Below are 6,916 nucleotides of genomic sequence, written 5' to 3' on the forward strand. Positions count from 1 at the left end.
ACACACACACACACACACACACACACTAAGATTGTTTAATATTTTTAAAAGAAGTCTCTTCTGCCCACCAAGCCTTCATTTCTTTGATCCAAGAAAAACTGTAATATTGTGACTATATTATTATTATTATTTTAACAACTATTTTCTATTTGAATATATTTTAAGATGCAATTTAAATAAATAATAAAGTGAAATGCTTTATTGTGTGTGATTTGCATGTTATTTATTTTAAGACATGTAAGCTGAAGATCTAAACTAAGTTAAAATGGTTGGTTCAACTGATTTAATTGTCTTATTTTATATATATAAATGAGCTTAAATTTTAAGTTAACAGAACTAAGATTTATTTTGATCTCACATGGCCTGCACTGTGTTGGATTTACTTAAAAGATATGTGCACATTTTTTGATACAAAAATGGTGCATATATATTTTAAGTAAATCCAACTCATCATTTTTTAGAGTGTGGACAATATGAAACTAAAACGACATAAGCTTAATTTAAAATGTCTTAGGAACTACTGGATATTTAGAGGTGGATAAACGTAATTGAAAGGTGGATAAACGCACTTTGGAGGTGCAAACGCAATTCCCGAATATTGGGAGGTGGGTAAATGGCATTTACGTGCATTTAGCCTCCACTACATCCCTGGGTATGACATCACAGTACTGATTCGAAAATATACAGTGATCAACTAGAAGCAGCACTATACAGAGTACAGACGATTGGTGTATGACATCACAGTACTGATTCAAAAGCAAACAGTATGATCTTGAAGCAGCACTGTACAGAGTACATACGATTGGTGTATGACATCACAGTACTGATTTGAAAGCATACGTATGATCTTGAAGCAGCACTGTACAGAGTACAGACGATTGGTGTATGACATCACAGTACTGTTTCGAAAGCATGTATGATCTTGAAGCAGCCGAACAACCAATACTTATGAAAGTAATTGGATCAAACATAAAAAAATAAGTATTCCTAACTTTTCAACGTTTACTTAACATATGTGTGTAACAAAAAAAATATAAGCTACTAGGTGCACTTAAATGTATGCATAAATAAAATAATAAAAAAACATAATGCATGTCAACTACTACAATAATTGCATCAAAATTAAGTAAATCGATTATATCAGTTTAAGTAACTGTATGAGCCACGTGATATAGGCTATGCAATTTCCCGTGATGCCTATCCAGACAAAAAAAATATGAAACACATGTGAAGACGTTGAGAAGCGGTAAGCTTAATTTTTGTACTTAGGCCTACACATGATCATTTATTGCATTTTTGGTCAAGAAATTTACTTTTAACTGAATTTCAGAATTGCTACAAATTTTGCATCAACAATTAGAAACGTTTCTTACGAATGCAAACATTTGTAGTCTACATGTTAACGAATGAAATAAGTGTTCCCTATCGTAGTCACTTCGAGTTACGTCAGAAGTGACGGAGATTGGGGGTTTCGCATAGAAAGCCAATCCTCTTCGAGTATTAAAACACGAGCCAATGGCATGCAATGCCTTGGGGCTGCGGAAATTTGCATAGCGTACTCCGCCCTACTCCGTGAGTATAAAAGGAGGAAGTGAACGCAACCGCAGTATGTTTTCGCTTCGGAGCCAAGAGAACCTCTTCACTCCTCAAAGCTGATTCAAGACTCTTCGAGACGAGCGTCCTCTTCAGTGTTGGTGTGACGGCGGTACCCAGCGAGATTCTGCATTGCCTGCGATCTGTGCAGTGGTTTGCCAGACTTTGCGCTTCTCCCTGGTAGCCTCAGCGCTGAAAGAGTGAATTTCTCTCCTCTCTGTAAAAGAGCTGCACGCGGCACGTCTTTTTAAAGATGGCTCGCCCGTGCCCTTCTGGATGTGGTAGATTTCTGTCGTCATCTGATGGTCACGAACGCTGCTTTGTTTGCTTGGGCATTCAGCATGCAGCAGCAGCGTTCGTGGATGACTCATGTTCCTTCTGTGGGACCATGACCATCTCCACACTGAGGTCGCGGCTCAATGATCTCACTAGAGTGAGAGCCCCGGTCCCCCCTACTCGATCGGCTTCCTTCACGAGAGGGGGCCCGTCGACCCGGGGACCGGGCGATCTAACGGTGACGGTGTGGGATAAAGCCCCGACGATTCCTCGGGCCACACCTCCCGCCTCAGTGCGTGAGCCAGCGGGCGCTAGTTCGACTCGGTCGGTTGTCTCTTCGGCGGCACCGGCTGCTTCGAGCAGCGCCCCAGATGATGATGCGATGTCTATCACAGCATCACTAGGCGGGCTTGATTCCTCGGGAGAGGAAGATCCGGCTGCGTTGCCTCCTTCGGGAGTCCCAGCGTTGTCCGCGTCAGATCCCGAGATGACGGCCATGCTGTCTCGAGCCGCTGGGAGTATCGGGCTAGAATGGAAACCTCCATCCTGCCCCGACCTCTCACGGATGGATAATTGGTTTTTGGACAAGGCTGCCGCTGCAAAGCCACGGCCGACTCCAATACCTTTTTTCCCCGAGCTGCATGCGGAGTTATCGCGCTCTTGGGGGGCTCCTTTGTCCACTCGAGAGCGCGATCTCTCCCCCGCCTTTCCCCCCCTCGACGGCGGGGCCGCCCGTGGGTACACTGGGATGCCCCCGGTGGAGCGCTCTGTTGCGATGCAGCTGTGTCCACAGAGCGCCTCCACCCGTGGTCCTCCTAAGCACCCATCCAAAGCCTGTGGGTTCTCGTCTGCTATGGCGGCGCGATCCTACAGAGCGGCGGGACAGGCGGCCTCCGCTCTGCATGCTATGACCACTTTGCAGGTCTTCCAAGCGAAGTTGCTCAGAGACATGCACGAGGGCGGGACTGACACGACGGCATTCAAAGAACTGCGGTCCGCCACTGACCTTGCTCTCCGGGCAACGAAAGTGGCTGCTCGCGCCGTTGGTCAGGTGATGGCCACTAGCGTGGTTCAGGAGCGTCATCTGTGGCTCAACCTGTCGGATACGCGGAGCGCTGAGCGGACTCGTCTGCTCGACGCTCCGCTGTCCCAGGTTGGCCTTTTCGGCGGTGCGGTCGAGGACTTCGCCCATCAGTTCTCCACCGCCCAGAAGCAGACGGAGGCCATCAAACACATCCTGCCCCGACGACCAGCTGCTGCCTCCACCCAGTCGTCGGCACAGGCGCCTCCCCCTGCTCGCCGCCGAGGACGCCCCCCTGCGGCTCCCCTCCCTCCCGCCCGGCCCCAGCAGCAGCCTTCACCCGGGCCCCGGCGTCGAGGAGGCCGCAGGCCGGCGTCACAGCCCCCTCAGGCCGCTCGCCCCGCTAAACGCCAGGCCAAGCGAAGATCCTGACACGGGCCGCTCAGTGACGATCTCGAGTCTTTCACAGGAGGCGGTAGCAGGCCCCCTCCTTCCCCCGGTGGAGGGCCGGGGGAGAATCTTTTGTTCTCAGCTCCCCGCTGCTCACCCACGGGTGGGCAGCACCCTGAACTGGTTAAAGAAAGACTTGACATCCTCACTGAGCTCACAGACTGGAGTGAGTGCCCCCGATGCCCCAGGGTGTCGGCCCACTCACTCCTCTCTGTCTCGGAGGGCGCGGAAGGGTGCGTGTGTCGTCCCCGGGCTACACCAATCCCTTCCCCCTCTCTCGCCAGACCCCCGGCAGAACGGACCCCCGTGGAACGCTCCGCTTTCCCTGGTCCCTTCTGTCGGGGAGCGGGCTTCGACGCATCCGAGCGGGGTAACCCCTGCACGCGTGCCAGTCGACCCGCCACGCTGCCCCTCCGGGGGGGACGTCTGTGGTTCACATGACCCCGTTGGCTCACTTCCTGGAAGCCTGGCTAGCGCTTCCCGGGGTATCCCGCTGGGTCATCAGAACGATCAGATTCGGCTACGCGATTCAGTTCGCACGGTCTCCTCCCCGCTTCAGGGGAGTTCGCTCCACGATAGTCGGTGGCAATGCCCCAGTCCTGAGAGCGGAGATTGCGACCCTGCTGGCGAAGGGTGCAATCGAGACGGTCCCTCCAGCCGAGGTGAGGTCCGGGTTTTACAGCCCCTACTTCATTGTCCCCAAGAAGACCGGTGGGTTACGACCGATCCTGGACCTGCGCATTTTGAACCGTTCTCTCCATCGACTACCGTTCAAAATGCTCACGGCCAAACGCATTTTCGAATGTGTTCGGTATCAGGATTGGTTTGCAGCGATCGACCTGAAGGACGCGTACTTCCATGTGTCCATCTTACCTCGACACAGACCGTTTCTTCGGTTTGCCTTCGAGGGCCAGGCATATCAGTACGCCGTTCTCCCATTCGGGTTAGCTCTGTCCCCTCGCGTCTTCACGAAGATCGTCGAGGCAGCCCTTGTTCCCCTTCGCGAACACGGGGTTCGCATCCTGAATTATCTCGACGACTGGCTGATACTAGCACACTCTCGAGCTCAGCTTTGCGAACACAGAGACTTGGTGCTCCGGCACCTAGCCCGTCTGGGCCTTCGGGTCAACCGAGAAAAGAGCAAACTTTGCCCCGTGCAGAGGATCTCTTTTCTCGGCGTGGAGATAGACTCGGTCGCCATGTCCGCGCAGCTCACGATCGAGCGCGCGCACTCACTGCTGACTTGTCTTCGTCAGTTCGAGGGCAAGAGTGCGGTTCCACTGAAACTTTTTCAGAGGCTCCTGGGGCATATGGCATCCGCGGCCGCGGCAACGCCGCTCGGTTTGCTTCATATGAGACCGCTTCAGCTGTGGCTTCGCGATCGAGTCCCGAGGTGGGCATGGCATCGCGGCTCGCTCCGAGTCCCAGTGACTCCGACATGCCGGCGAACCTTCTTCCCGTGGTCGAACCTCAGCTTTTTACGGACGGGCGTCCCTATTCAGCGAGTTTCCAGGCATCTCATCGTCTCCACGGATGCATCTACCACGGGTTGGGGTGCCATGTGCAATGGGCATGCAGCCGCCGGCTCCTGGACGGGGGCCCAGCGCCTCATGCACATCAATTGCCTCGAGCTGCTGGCAGTACGGCTCGCCCTGCACCGCTTCAGAGCGTTGCTCAAGGGCCAGCATGTGCTTGTCCGCTCAGACAACACTACGGCTGTAGCGTACATCAACCACCAGGGGGGTCTACGCTCGCGCCGGTTGTCGCAGCTCGCCCGCCACCTCTTGATATGGAGTCAGAAGCACCTGAGGTCCCTTCGTGCAGTTCACATTCCTGGAGACCGGAACTGGGCAGCCGACGAGCTGTCTCGGGTCCGCCCTATCTCCGGCGAGTGGCGACTCCATCCCCAGTCGGTCCAGCTGATCTGGAAAGAGTTCGGGGAGGCACAGATAGATCTGTTCGCCTCCCGGGACTCAGCCCACTGCGCCCAGTTTTATTCTCTGACCTGGGGCACTCTCGGTTCGGATGCGCTGGCGCACAGCTGGCCACGGGGCCCACGCAAGTATGCGTTTCCCCCAGTGAGCCTCCTTGCACGGGTGTTGTGCAAGATCAAGGAGGACGAGGAGCAGGTCTTGCTGGTAGCCCCCTACTGGCCCACCAAGACGTGGTTCTCCGATCTCATGCTCCTCGCGACAGCACCTCCTTGGCCTATTCCTCTGAGACAAGACCTACTCTCTCAGAGACGGGGCACTCTGTGGCACCCTCGTCCCGATCTCTGGAGGCTGCACGTGTGGCTCCTGGACGGGACGAGGCAGGTTTGAGTTCGCTGCCACCTGCGGTGGCGGCAACCATCACTTCCGCAAGAGCGTTGTCCACGAGACACCTTTATGCGTTGAAGTGGAACCTCTTCGTCAATTGGTGCTCTTCTCGCGGAGAAGACCCCCGGAGATGTTCGATCAGTGTCGTGCTTTCCTTCCTGCAAGAAGGGTTGGAGCGCAGGCTGTCGCCCTCCACCCTTAAGGTTTACGTCGCGGCCATTGCCGCTTCTCATGAAGCAGTGGAAGGTAAGTCCTTAGGGAAGCACGACCTGGTCATCAGGTTCCTGAGGGGAGCGAGGAGGCTGCATCCGCCTCGTCCTCCCCTCGTACCCTCTTGGGACCTCTCGGTAGTTTTAAGTGCTCTGCAGAGGCATCCCTTTGAGCCTTTGCAATCAGTAGAGTTAAAGTTTCTGTCCATGAAGACAGCACTCCTGGTTGCATTGGCCTCCATCAAGAGGGTGGGGGACCTGCACGCATTCTCCGTTGACGAAGCGTGCCTGGAGTTCGGGCCGGCTTACTCTCACGTGATCCTGAGACCCCGGCCTGGATATGTGCCCAAGGTTCCCACCACTCCCTTCCGGGACCAGGTGGTGAACCTGCAAGCGCTGCCCCCGGAGGAGGCAGACCCAGCCTTGGCACTGCTCTGTCCGGTACGTGCTCTCCGCACCTATGTCGACAGAACGCAGTGTTTCAGGACCTCAGACCAGCTCTTTGTCTGTCATGGAGGGAGCCAGAAGGGAAGGGCTCTCTCAAAGCAACGGCTGTCCCACTGGATAGTGGATGCCATTGCTTTGTCTTACCAGCAGCAAGGCCTTCCGTGCCCCCTTGGTGTGACGGCCCATTCCACTCGGAGTGTAGCCTCCTCTTGGGCTTTAGCGCACGGCGCCTCGCTAACAGACATCTGCAGAGCTGCAGGCTGGGCGACACCCAACACCTTCGCCAGATTCTATAATCTGCGAATTGAGCCGGTATCCTCTCACGTACTCGTTTCGGCCAGTTCTGGATCCGCTCAGGTGTCTTCGCTTGCTCGCCACTCCACTCCCCGGACTGGATAAGTGCGATATTTCCTCAGTTCTTCCATTGAAGTCTTGAGTCCTCCAGCACCGACGATGCGGGCACCACTGCGTGGCTCTGGATGCTAGCTAGGTGCCTCCATGCGCACGGTTCCCCATGGTAACCGTCTCATGTGTATTATCCACTGTAAGCCTCTCTGAGCATGTGTCTTCCCTTGGCAAGCCATCTGCCACCCCTGGAGTTT

Source organism: Pimephales promelas, chromosome 25 (genome assembly GCF_988280905.1).
Source record: "Pimephales promelas chromosome 25, fPimPro1.hap1.1, whole genome shotgun sequence".
NCBI classification, from domain to species: domain Eukaryota; kingdom Metazoa; phylum Chordata; class Actinopteri; order Cypriniformes; family Leuciscidae; genus Pimephales; species Pimephales promelas.